This window comes from Microcebus murinus, chromosome 10 (genome assembly GCF_040939455.1).
Source record: "Microcebus murinus isolate Inina chromosome 10, M.murinus_Inina_mat1.0, whole genome shotgun sequence".
Taxonomy (NCBI): domain Eukaryota; kingdom Metazoa; phylum Chordata; class Mammalia; order Primates; family Cheirogaleidae; genus Microcebus; species Microcebus murinus.
Genome location: NC_134113.1, coordinates 99,292,088 through 99,305,859, shown reverse-complemented (window position 1 = coordinate 99,305,859; position 13,772 = coordinate 99,292,088). Strand labels below are relative to the sequence as shown.

The 13,772-nt window shown below is 39.8% G+C and overlaps 1 protein-coding gene, 1 non-coding gene and 1 pseudogene across 3 annotated transcripts in view; 2 read left to right on the top strand and 1 right to left on the bottom strand.

Annotated features, from left to right (window-relative positions):
- Nucleotides 1–13,772, top strand: part of CECR2 (CECR2 histone acetyl-lysine reader) — a 178,176-nt gene that overhangs the window by 36,165 nt on the left and 128,239 nt on the right. The window lies entirely within an intron of this gene.
- LOC142873567 (U6 spliceosomal RNA) lies at nucleotides 3,724–3,826 on the top strand. The gene has a single exon (XR_012921572.1). It is a non-coding gene; the product is annotated as a U6 spliceosomal RNA (small nuclear RNA).
- Nucleotides 6,032–6,342, bottom strand: LOC105861864 (10 kDa heat shock protein, mitochondrial pseudogene; annotated as a pseudogene).

Genomic DNA, 13,772 nt, shown 5'->3' with positions numbered 1-13,772 from the left:
CTAGTTCACAGCAATCCCAAACTCCTGGGCTCAAGCAATCCTGCTGCTTCAGCCTCCCGAGTAGCTGGGACTACAGGCATGTGCCACCATGCCCGGCTAATGTTTTTTCTACATATATTAGTTGGCCAATTAATTTCTTTCTATTTTTAGTGGAGACGGGGGTCTCGTTCTTGCTCAGGCTGGTTTCGAACTCCTGACCTCAAGCAATCCGCCCGCCTCGGCCTCCCAGAGTGCTAGGATTACAGGCGTGAGCCACCGCGCCCGGCCTATAATTAGTTATTTTGAGCTGGTATAGGTCTATTTATATATAGGCCATTACTTATTTTTCAAATATATGATGTCACAATATATTATTATGATATAAAATGATTTATGATTTTTTAGTTAATGAAGGAATATCTTTTGTGTTTATGTGCAGATCTACAGTGTCATAATAATTCAGGTATGGATATGCCATTATTTGTTTAGCCAGTTCCCTATTGTTGGCCATTGAGTTTTTTTCTAGTTTTACATAAACTAACAATGCTAAGATGACATCTTTGTATATGTGTGTATGTTACCCTTTCTTTAAGATACAACTTTATAGTGGAATTTCCATTCTCAAGGTTATGTACCAGTTAATTTTTTAAGTATTCTAATGGCCAATATTCTATAATGTCATGGCTACTATTCTAATAAACTTGACTTATTTCTTCTGTGTCAAATAAATGATGATCCATAGTTGTGGCTACAGTTCTGGTATTCTAGTTATAGCTAGAAATGCCTAGGGAAGGGTCATTTCTGTTCATTCAATCTGTTTCCCAAAATACAATTATAGAAATCTGTCACCATTGATTCTTTTTTTTTTTTTTCTTTCCCACCAATTTGGCTAAGGTAACCATTGATTCTTAATGTGTTAAGTCTAGTTGGTAAAGTCATTCTGGTTTTTACAGCTTCATTTCATGTTCTGTTTCTAGCTTTTTCCCCATTTTAATTCCCTGCCCTAACCCCATACTCTGTGGCTACTTTTTGTGTGTGTGCGCCTAAAGCAGGCCTGGATTTTGTTTAGCTCCCATCCTTAGGGCTAGAGGCCTTTGGCTCCCCTGCTCAAAATTCTGTAGCATTTCCTGATTTTCACACTGGGGGATGGAGATAAGCTTCAACAAAGGCAACTGACAGGAGGATATTGCTGTGGGGTCAGAGGAAAGGCGAGAGCCCCTGTTCCAGAGACTATGCAAAAGGTAAATTAGAACTTCTGGGGTTGAGGGAATTGTGTCTGGAAATTCTGCCTTAAAAGGCTCTCTGAAGTAATTTTTGAAGCTTAAATATGACTTGAGTCTCTATCAGTGGTATATCGTGTCTCATGTGGAGAGGGGGCATGGAACCATGGCCACCTTCTCCGGAGGCATCATCCAGAGCTTCCCCCTTTACTTTCTTGTGGCATTCTGGGTATAGCCAGTCTATTTATTTGTGCATCTACATTCTGTCCTTCGAGGAGGATGTTCCCTTTTTACAGGAGGCTGCAGTCTGATTTTTGATTAGTCATTGTTAAAATTTTCTTCTGGAAATGCCTGACACCCTCTTTAAAACTAGTCTGAGGTTGAGTGTGTCTGACCCTAACCTCCACCCTGTGTTGGGCCACACACACTTTTCTTTGACCTTTGTTGACTGAGCTAGCTGGGCGCCAGTAAGCACGATCCCTTTTTTGAAATCTTCGTTTTGCCTTAGTTCTTCCTGTAGTCAGTTGTGAGGCTGGTTTTAAGAGGAGGCTTATCTGTGGTGGAGTGTGGACCTCCTATCAAGGGAGCGGAATCAAAATTGTTCTTGTGAGAACAGGTTGGAGAACAAAGAAAGCAGGTTTATAGTTCTGACTTTGGAAACTAGAGTGTAGAGGAAAACAGGAGTAAGTTGTGTACTGACAGCAGCAGAGGGCATGACTTATTCCTTTGCAAGATGACTTTGTCTTCCAGGCAAATAACCCTTCAGGATCTAGAGTCAGTCTATTTTGGTTGCTTATAATTGTTCTTAAGTATGTCCTTAATGTATTGCTCTATCTTGGCTGTGATTGCGTCATTTAATTAAGCTCACTGTTGCTGCAGTTACTTAGCTTGCTTACTCCTTTAGCGTTGTTTAGACCTGTGGATCTGACTGAGCAGCAGGAAAAACAAAATGTTGGTGTCAGGACCATCTCTGCTGCAGGACCTTACATCTAGTCTTTCATTTGGTATTCAGTTTCACATATTGGGCCTGTTCTCCAAACTGCTCTGTAAGCTAGATGTGTGGTCTACAGCTGGTCCAAATTTCATGTGCATTGGAGGAAGAAGGATTATTTATCCTCACTATATGTGCATTCCTAGGAAGACAGAGATTTTCAGTGACAAAGTTTTGAAGCATATTGCAGGTACTTTGCTACTGATTGTGTATTCTCGAAATTGGCAAATAATATACCAGAAAAGTTAGTTTGAGCAGATTCAAGGTTATTTTTGTAATATTCTCACTCACATTTTCTTTTTTTTTTTTTTCAGACAGTGTCTCATTTTGTTGCCGGGGCTATGCCCGGGCTAGAGTGCCATGGCATCAGCCTAGCTTACAGCACCCTCAAACTCCTGGGCTCAAGTGATCCTTCTGCCTCAGCCTCCTGAGTAGCTGGGACTACAGGCATGTGCCACCATGCCTGGCTAATTTTTTTTTCTATATATTTTAGTTGTCCAATTAATTTTCTTTCTATTTTTTTAGTAGAGACAGGCTCTTGCTCTTGCTCAGGCTGGTTTCGAACTCCTGACCTTGAGCAATCCGCCCACCTTGGCCTCCCAGAGTGCTAGGATTACAGGCGCGAGCCACTGCGCCCGGCCAGCTATGTATTCTTAATAAAGAATTTTGCGACTTAAACAGAGTAATTCAGGTGTAATTGGTACATGAGTGGCATTTTGGGCGCAATTCATTCAAGCACAGGAAGTATAACATGGTCCATAGTACTTTCATATTTTTTATATTCCTACAGAGAATACTCAGAAACAAACAGCATTTTTCTGGGTGATTCTAGGGCAGTGATTTACAATCCTCAGTTTTATGAAATCTTAAGGTTTTTCCAGTTATTTTATGGTGTTGGGAAACTTGGGCACTTAAGGTAAACTTAAGTTTATTCACCATCAGAAATCATTCCATAATAAAAGAATGCAGGGTACAAAACTAAAGTACTCTATAGTATCTGAAATCACTCTTTTCACTATGAAGTAGAATAAGACAAAGTGAAATGTTTGTATATGATAAGAGATTATCTTGTTTTCTCCCCAAAATGTATTAGTTTACAGTAAGATTATCATTTAGTATCATGTGTAAATTATCGGGGGTTGCAGTTGAAATGACATAATTTAGTAGTTATGTATATCTGAACTCTTGGAAAAAATGTGACGTTGTAATACTTTCAAGTATAGTAAAAATCCGAAAATCCAACATTTTGCATTCTAGAAAATCCTGACGGTACAGGCATCTATATATATCCTAACCACTAGGTATACAAAGAGATTTTTATTATAATGCATTTTTTGTCAATGGATTGGTTCAGAACATACATGAAAACTATGTGGTTGGCCAGGGCACGGTGGCTCATGCCTGTAATCCTAGCACTCTTGGAGGCTGAAGCAGGAGGATCACTTGAGGCCAGGAGTTCGAGACCAGCCTGAGCAAGAGCGAGACCCCCATCTCTACTAAAAAAAAAAAAAAAAAAACAAAATCCAAAACTGTGTGCTCACTTCAGTAGCATATATACTAAAATTGGAACAATACCAATTGTGCACTGACCCCTGCACAAGGATGAAAGGCAAATCGTGAAGTGTTCTGTATTTGTTTATTTTCTAATGTTCACAGGTCGGAAAACCGAGGATTTGGTAAGTGAAGTGTGATATACTCAGTTAAGTGCTCTTCCAGCTTCAAACCCCATCCCCAACTCCTCCTTAAAAACAAAAACAAAAACAACTCCTCTTTGGCTTGCTGGTCACAGTAACAAAATGTAGCGCATCTTAACTGAGTGAGAGAGCGTATGTTACCATTCTTGATATATTTGCCATTTTACCTAATGCAATGTGGGAGTCACATACTGTATTCAGTTGTGATTATCTCAAAGTGTTTTGACTTTTTCTCTTATATACATTTTATGATGGCCACAAGCAGTAGCAAAGGTATGTAATGGTGGTAAGGTTAACCTTAGTGATACTGCCAGAAAGTGGCACTGGTATAGTGACTTGAATAAGGTAAAAAGAAAAATGTGATCATTCAGAATTTTAGTATTGTTATCTACATTGCCTTTTATTAATTATTATTATTATTTTAGACAGAGTCTTGCTTTGTTGCCCAGGCTAGAGTGAGTGCCGTGGCGTCAGCCTAGCTCACAGCAACTTCAAACTCTTGGGCTCAAGCAATCCTGCTGCCTCAGCCTCCCGAGTAGCTGGGACTCCAGGCATGCGCCACCATGCCCGGCTAATTTTTCTACATATGTTAGTTGGCCAATTAATTTCTTTCTATTTATAGTAGAAACGGGGTCTTGCTCTTGCCCAGGCTGGTTTCGAACTCCTGACCTGGAGCAATCTGCCCGCCTTGGCCTCCCAGAGTGCTAGGATTACAGGCGTGAGCCACCGCGCCTGGCCTGTATTGCCTTTTATTAATGTAGCTGAGGTTTATTTACTTTAAATAGGAAAAGGACATTGTGCTTTACTTCAAATAGGTTAGATCCTTTTCCTCTTCAATGTCTATAGTCCTGTTCATTGGAGATTTGAGCCTCATCGCTACATCCAGAGACCTGGTTTACCAGTATCCTCATGATTTCTGGGAAGAAACTGTTTTTTTAGGATTGACTTTAACATTCCCAAATCTTTCCCATTTCTGTGTTTGAGAGGTTAAAAAATGGTGAGTTACGAAGCCAGCAATTAGTGCCAAGGGAGTTGAGTGTCCTGCTTAATTCACTTAAAGGGAACCTTTAACTATGGCTCCACTAGTGATTGAGTTCATGTAAAATATATTGGCATATCTAGAGTGAAAGGTAACCTAGAGACATAAAGAAAGGGTAGTGATTTATATTTATCACTTCCTCAAAATGAGTACCAATACTGAATTTAAAATTTCTTTTTCCTTTGTGAGTCAAGAAGATAGAGTATATATATAGCCCTTTGGTAGTTTTCTTTTCCTAGGACCTAGACCTTTATCGTCCCTGACCTTCTGTGCATTTGTTTTCTTTGCCCTGAAATATTGATAAATTCCTTCATCCTTATTTGTGTTATGAATGATGAAATGGGTAGAGCCAAATATAGTGTGTTAGTTGGAATTTTGATCTCTAAATCTAGGCTTCCCGGGTTCAAATCTTGTTCATACTGTTAATGGAGGGATCATGATTTACCTAATTATTCTTCTAGTTTAGACCCTTAGATTGTTTCAGTGGCTTTGCTTTTTTCTTTTTTAAATAAAGCACCAGTAGATACCAAATGTGTACATTTATCATTATTTCCATATGATAAATTCCTAAAATTGTCAAAATATGAATCTTTCTAAAATCTCTTGGTATATGTGTCATATTGACAGTGTTGTCAGATGTGTTCCCTTACAACAAAGAGACATTATCTTTTAAGAATTTAAAATTGCTTTATCACATACAGTTTGTAGGTGTTTATGTAACCTTATTAATTCTTGAAGAAACTTAATTGGCTTTATTCCATGTGTTTGACAAGTTGTGCTGTGTGCATTTTTGTAGATATAGCATTTAGATAAATTTAAATGTAGGTTTAGCAACAGCTATTGACCAGCATTATGTTTCCTTTGAGGATCACCTCTTGATAGTTCAGTTTTACTTCATAAAATGGGAAGTTTTCTGTACCACACCTGCTTTGTAGAGAGGACGTGGAAATAATTTCTTTTAGTTCTATGGAAGGAAAAAAAATTTTTTTGAGCAGTTTAGATATCATTAGTTTGCTATAAAAGACATGGACATTATTTAAATGAGGAAAGACTTCAGAACCTCTGTGGAATGAACTTCCTGTCAATGCCATTTCAGTAGTGATTTATTTCAGTCAACATACTTTCCAAGAATGTTAACCATCTCTAAATAAGAAATAATCATTGTCATCTAGAACTACTTGGGTGCCTCCATGTTCTGGGAGAACTTTATCTGCAACTTTCACACTAACTGGTTGAGTCTTTCCACCCTTTCCTTTAGAGCCCGATCCAACAACAACTATTGTTGCTTGCGATACTTTTCCTTGAGGTTTTTCTGGAAGCACAGTGCCTCCTTTGGTTACAGTTTCAGCTGCACTCCTTTCAACCAATAAATACTCTGTCAAAACGCAGAAGAAGCTTTCTAACTGCTTGTCCTGCCATCCCACTGCTGCAGCTGGTACTCTGCTCTTATACAGCCGCTGTAAGGAGCGACCCGCAGAAATATTTTTATAACCACTTAATAAGTTAGTGAAAGTAATATTAATCGCTGATCAAGTTTTGACAAGTCTTGCAAAAAGGGAGAAAAAATAATTAGATGCAAAGTGTTATTGCTACAGTCTCTGCTTTAGGGTGAATGATAAAATTTTGGCTCTCTGAAACTTAACTTGGAAGCACATCTTACACATAGTCAAGATTTCCATTTAATACGGTTTACCACTATGGCCTCACATTTTTTTTTTTTTTTTTTAAGAGATAGAGTCTGGCTCTGTCACTCAGGCTGGAGTGCAGTGGCCTGATCACAGCTCACTGAAACCTCAAACTCTTGAGCTCAAGTGATCCTCTCACCTCAGCCTCCTGGTACCCTCAATTTTTTTTTTTATTTGAGGCAGAGTCTCATTCTGTTGCCCTGGCTAGAGTGCTGTGGCATCAGCCTAGCTCATAGCAACCTCAAACTTCTGGGCTCAAGCGATCCTCCTGCCTCAGCCTCCTGAGTAGCTGGGACTACAGGCGTGTGCTGCTATGCCCGGCTAGTTTTTTCTATATATTTTTAGTTGTCCAATTAATTTCTTTCTATTTTTAGTAGAGATGGGGTCTCGCTCTTGCTCAGGCTGGTGTTGAACTCCTCACCTAGAGCAATCCACCTGCCTCGGCCTCCCAGAGTGCTAGGATTACAGGCGTGAGCCACCTCACCCGGCCTACCCTCCATTTTTAATTTGCCCATTTTGAGAAGAAATCTTCATAATTATACTTACCAACCTTTTTTTAAAAACCCAACTTTATTCCAGTATAATTTGAATACAGTTAAGTGCACAGATTTTAAGTACGTAGTTGAGGTGGGGTTTTTTTGTTTTGTTTTGTTTTTGAGACAGAGTCTCACTTTGTTGCCCAGGCTAGAGTGGGTGCTGTGGCATCAGCGTAGCTCACAGCAACCTCAAACTCTTGGGCTCAAGTGATCCTGCCTCAGCCTCCTGAGTAGCTGGGACTACAGGCATGCGCCACCATGCCCGGCTAATTTTTTCTATATATATATTAGTTGACCAATTAATTTCTTTCTATTTATAGTAGAGATGGGGTCTTGCTCTTGCTCAGGCTGGTTTTGAACTCCTGACCTTGAGCAATCTGTCCGCCTCAGCCTCCCAGAGTGCTAGGATTACAGGTGTGAGGCACTGTGCCCGGCCTTATAGTTGAGTTTTGACAACTGTATACATGTTTATAATCACTACCCCAAACAAAATATAAATATTATAATTTCTATTCCTCCGGAAATTTCCCTAATGCCTAGTGCAGTCAGATCCTCCCTACCACACATACCTGCCCCAGGCAATCACTGATCTGATTTCTATCACAGATTAGATTTGTTTGTCCTAGAAAATAAATGGAGTCATACCATATGTATTCCTTTGTCCTTTCCAGCCTAATATTGTGTATGGAGTGTGCTTATATCTAGTCCCAATAATTGTGCATCCTTAAGCCTGTGTATTACTGCATTGCAGCCCAGTGATTCATTTTGGTTCTGTTGAGCTATGTGTGGAACTTTAGTAGCTCTAAGCTTAGGTATTGGAGGGGAGGAGGTTTCTGGTGCTAGCTGTTTAAAGAAGTGTTTAAAAGTGTTTCTGGCTCTTCACTTTACATCAGACAACTAACTACTTTTTACTTGGGTCACTTTGCATATGCTTTCCTAATAATTTTCTGTTTCTAATTAGCTTTGAATTGTGAAACATTGTAACTAAATTAGAGTTACATAGAAATTTGTCTTTAAGTATTGTTTGGTCCTCTGGTCTTCTTCAGGTCAAGCTATATAAAATTGAGGTTATGTATGGCATGATAAAACAGTATAATTGCACCTCAACATTTTGACTAAGGGATTTTTTTGCTCATCATATTTATATTTTTATTCCTTTTTCTTTTTTGGTATTTGTCATTTTGTTGTTATTTTTTAAAAATAAACTCTAATTTTTAGAGCAGTTTTAGGTTCACAGCAAAAATTGAGAGGAAGGTACAGGGATTTTTTTATAACCCCCTCCTCCTCCCTCACATTCACAGGGAGTGTAAGGACCTTATAGTAGGCTGGGTGTGGTGGATCACCCCTATAATCCTAGTACTCTGGGAAGCCGAGGCAGGTGGATTGTTTGAGCTCAGTTCAAGACCAGCCTGAGCAAGAGCGAGACCCCGTCTCTACTAAAAATAGAAAGAAATTAGCTGGGCAACTAAAAATATATAGAAAAAATTAGCTGGGCATAGCAGCACATGCCTATAGTCCCAGCTGCTTGGGAGGCTGAGGCAGGAGGATCACTTGAGCCCAGGAGTTTGAGGTTGCTGTGAGCTAGGCTGATGCCATGGCACTCTGGCCTGGGCAACAGAGAGATTGTGTCAACAGCAACAACAAAAAGAACCTTATAGTAACAAAATAGTCCTAATTCCTCCCAGGTATCATTGCTGTTATTCATTTCACTTATACATATGCATGTATGTACACATAAACATATAATGAAATACATTGTTTATCTGTTAGCAGATAACAAAAAAAGTTTTCATGTTACTTTCACTTATTCCCTGATGCTCTTCCTTTCTTTATCTTTGATGTTCAGAAGTTTGAATGGGAAATGCCTAGTAGTTTTTGAGCTTTTATCTTGTTCAGTGTTCTCTGAGCTTCCTTGATCTGTGGTTTACTTGGTGTCTGACATTATTAATATGGAGAAATTTTCAGTCTTTTTGTTTTTGTTTTTGAGACGGAGTCTCACTCTGTGTCCCAGGCTGGAGTGCAGTAGCATGGTCATAGCTCACTGCAGCCTCCATCTCCTTCCTCAGCCTCCCAAGTAGCTTGTTGTGGCCACCATGCCTGGCTAATTTTTAAACTTTTTTTTTGTAGAGATGGGGTCTTTCTGTGCCACTCAGACTGGTCTTCTGCTTTCAAATGAACCTCCTGCCTCAGCTTCTTAAAATGCTGGGTTTATAGGAATGTGCCAGGCCGTTATTGTTAACAGATATTTTTTCTCTTCCTTTTCTTCTCCTTGTGGTATTCTCATTATGTTATATTATATCTTTTGTAGCTGCCCCACAGTTCTTGGATATTCTCTTCCTTTTTTTTTTTTTTCAGTCTTTTTTTTTCTCTTTTCAGTTTGTATTGATACATCCTCAAGCTTGTTTTTTGCTTTGTTTTGAGACAAAGTCTTGCTTTGTCATCCCACTAGAGTGCAGTAGCATCATCATAGCTCACTGCAACCTCAAATTCCTGGGCTCAAACAATCCTCCTGCCTTAGCCTCCAGAGCAGCCGGAGCTACAAGTGTGTACCACATGCCTGGCTAATTTTTTCTATTTTTGGTAGAGCCAAGATATTGCTCTTGCTCAGGCTGGCCTTTAACTCCTGAGCTCAAGTGATCCTACTGCTTCGGCCTCCCAAAGTGGTAGGATTACAGGCAGGAGCCACCTTTCTGGCCTTACGGTGTCTTTGATCTTTTCCATTTCTCTTAGGTTTTTTTTCTCTGCTCACATTGCTCATCTGTTCATGCATGCTCTATACTTTACCCATTAGAGCTCTTAGCTTATTAATTATAGTTAAGTTTTCCATCTGATTAATTGCAACATCCCTGCCATATTTGAGTCGGGTTCTGATACTTGCAGTCTCTTCAACTTGTGTTTTTGCCTTTTAGTATGCCTTGTAATTTTTCTTGTCAACTTGACATGATATACTGGGCAGAAGGAACTGTTGTAAATAGGCCTGTAGTATGTGGTGGTGAGGTGTGGGGAAAGGGGAAGAGTTGTAGTCCTATGATTAGGTCTCACCTTTTAGTGCACTGTGTCTGTAGACTGTGAACTTCACAAATGCTTATCAGTTATCCCCCCTGTCTCCCCCTTAGGACAGGGTGGCTGGAGTGGGCTGGCATTGGGTATTTCCCTTCCCCCAGGTCAGTTAGGCTGTGATAAAATCTCGGGGGGTTTGACTCTGATGATATAGTTTCTCCTGAGGGCAGACCTTAAGAACAAAGTGCTCTGGCTTATTTCAAAATGGTTTCTTTCCCTCTCCTGCTGCTTGAAGCATGAAGGGATTTTTCTCAGAGATTTACTATGATAACCTGGTAGAACTCAGGGAAGATAAATCTCAGAAAAGTTGCCTGGACCCCAGTCCCCACCCCACGAATGGGTTCCCCTGGAGTTTTTTACTCTCAGATTTGTCCACACTGAGCCCCCACAGTTTGTCATCTACAGTTAGGTTTTCCTACCCTAGCACTGGTCTCCTGGGAGGTCTGCTCTGGTGAGTTGTGATGCTGGGTATTCTTCTGTCTCCCTCCAGTTTTAGGCACAGTGGTCTGCCCTGTGACCTTTCACCTGTTTGGGGGATTTTGACCTAGATTCTTAGATTAGAAGGGTTATTCCTTTTTCAATTTGTTCAGCTTTTTACTTTCTGTTAGCAGAGACCCATTTATCACTTTTAAAACCTCAGTATAATAATGTTTTGTCTTTTTCACCTTAATATTTTCCGTTCTGTTTTTTTGTTTTCCCTCACCCTGCCTTTTCTATTCAGAACCTTACAGCCCTTGAGATTCTGTCATGGTAAGCACATCTTGAAAATATTTTTGTATTATAATATGTTTTCAGAATATGCTAAGGAATGAATGAATTTTGAGAAGACAATTGTGACCTTCAAGAATAAAGATCAGTTGTAAAATGGTGTTATACATTTATTTTGATCTTAAGATTGATCAATTGTGTTCAGTCAGTTGTATTTTCATGCAACCCAGGGTAAGCATTTTAGCTTTGATTACTTTTAAAGCTATGCATTAGTCCTAGACAGTAATGTAAAGAATAATTACTGATTGCTTGCTCTTTACTAGGTATTTTGCCGGACAGGAGAGAGGTCAAAGATGAGGTGTGGTCCTTGCATTTCCTTATGGTATAATCTGATGGCTAAAATTCAGGCTTACTTCTATACAGTGTCCCGTTCTTGAAGCTTGGCTTCTGTGTTAAGTATGTGTTTACTTGCTTTTTAAAAAAATACTAAGAACGTTTCTTGTGCTTTTTTTCTTGTCACAAACAGTTTGTTTTGTTAGTAAATATGTTTAGAAAGATGAATGTGATTGCTTCTGCTTTCACAGTCCAAATGTGTTGTATGGTGTTGAGAGGTCATAAATGGCATATAGGCCAGGCACGGTGGCTCGTGCCTGTAATCCTAGCACTCTGGGAGGTCGAGGCAGGAGGATCATTTGAGCTCAGGAATTCGAGACCAGCCCGAGCAAGAGCGAGACCCTGTCTGTACTAAAAAAATATGTAGAAAGAAATTAGCTGGACAACTAAAAGTATATATAGAAAAAAATTAGCTGGGCATGGTGGCGCATGCCTGTAGTCCCAGCTACTCAGGAGGCTGAGGCGGGAGGTTTGCTTGAGCCCAGGAGTTTGAGGTTGCTGTGAGGTAGGCTGACGCCACAGCACTCTGGCCCAGGCAACAGAGTGAGACTCTTGTCTCAAAAAAAAAAAGGCATGTAGTTCTGATGATGAAAGGAACTTCATCTCATGTATATGAACACAGTTGAATATGTAGCAGCACTGTAGGATGACTCTTGGAATGAGAACAACTATGCTCTAAAGCCACAAATCTATCTTATATACCCCCATTTGTTCCCATTCTTTCTTGTACTCTGTAACTGTTTTAATAAATATTTATCGAGGGCCTGTGATATATCAGGTTTTAGGTTCTGAATATAGGGAATCAAATAAGATAAAGACAACTAGATCAGTAGTATGTGGGCCTTGATAGGAATAGAACTATGCAGAAGATACCTTGAGTATACACAGAATAAGTACATCTACATGATACTTGGGATCAAGAATGGCTTCCCCAGGACACCAGAGCTTGAGTTAAATTTTGAAGAAGCAAGTATAGCAGTTAGTTTGGACAAAGCTGCTGTGACTTAGGAGAAAAAGCTTTCTGGAAACAATTTTGACTGTTGCTTTCTAGTCTAGGGAGATAGGTCAGGGATCTAGTCTGGAGATGGACCAGTTAGGAGGTTAACATAATAATTAAATGAGAAATGATGATGACTTAGAACTACAGTGGGAATGAAGAATGAAGGCCATAAATGAAACATTAAAGAAAAACAGGCCGGGCGTGGTGGCTCACGCCTGTAATCCTAGCACTCTGGGAGGCCGAGGCGGGCGGATTGCTCAAGGTCAGGAGTTCAAAACCAGCCTGAGCGAGACCCCGTCTCTACCATAAAAAAATAGAAAGAAATTAATTGGCCAACTAATATATATAATATAAAAATCAGCCGGGCATGGTGGCTCGTGCCTGTAGTCCCAGCTACTCGGGAGGCTGAGGCAGGAGGATCGCTTGAGCCCAGGAGTTGGAGGTTGCTGTGAGCTAGGCTGATGCCATGGCACTCACTCTAGCCTAGGCAAGAAAGCGAGACTCTGTCTCAAAAAAAAAAAAAAAAAACAGATGGCATCTACAGAAATTAGTGACTAGTTCAAAGTGAGGATGAGCGAGAAAGGATTGAGATTGAGTGCTACTTTCCAGGATTCTATCTTGGGTGGCTGGGATAGGGAGGAATTTTCTTTTCAGCCTTATATCAAGTTGAGAGATTTATAAATAAACTCTCAGGTACCCATCATGTAGCTTTAGCAATTACCAGCTGAAAGCCAATTTGATTTGATCTAATCTATTTTCCTCACCCATATTTTTGAAGCAAATCCTAGACATCATATTATTTCATCATGAATATATACATTTGTCCAAAAGATGCTGGTCTTTTAAAAAACAAAACAAAATCCCATAATACATTATCCCACATCAAAATATTAAAAAGAATTCTTTAATATCACATTTCCTTAGTAGTTCCCTCCCTTCATACAGTTTGTTTGAAATCACATCCAAGTAAAGTCCAAATGTTGTAAATGGTTCTATCTTTTAAATATTTTTTATTCTGTAGGTCTCTTTTTCTATAGATTTTCCTTTTTTGAAAGTTGCTGATTTTATCCCTATTTAGTCATTTAACACATTCTTTTGTCCCTATATGTTCTATAAATTGGTGGTTAAGTTTGATCAAATTCAGATTTATTTTGTGGGGACGTGAATTCTTTTTTGGAGACAGAGTCTGGCTCTGTTGCCTGGGCTAGAGTGCTGTGGTGTCAGCCTAGCCTCACAGCAACCTCAAACTCCTGGGCTCAAGTGATCCTCCTGCCTCAGCCTCCCGAGTAGCTGGGACTACAGGCATGCGCCACCATGCCCGGCTAATTTCTTTCTATATATTTTTAGTTGTCCAGCTAATTTCTTTCTATTTAGTATAGACGGGGTCTCGCTCTTGCTCGGGCTAGGCTCGAACTCCTGACCTTGAGCAGTTCTCCCGCCTTGGCCTCCCAGAGTGCTAGGATTACA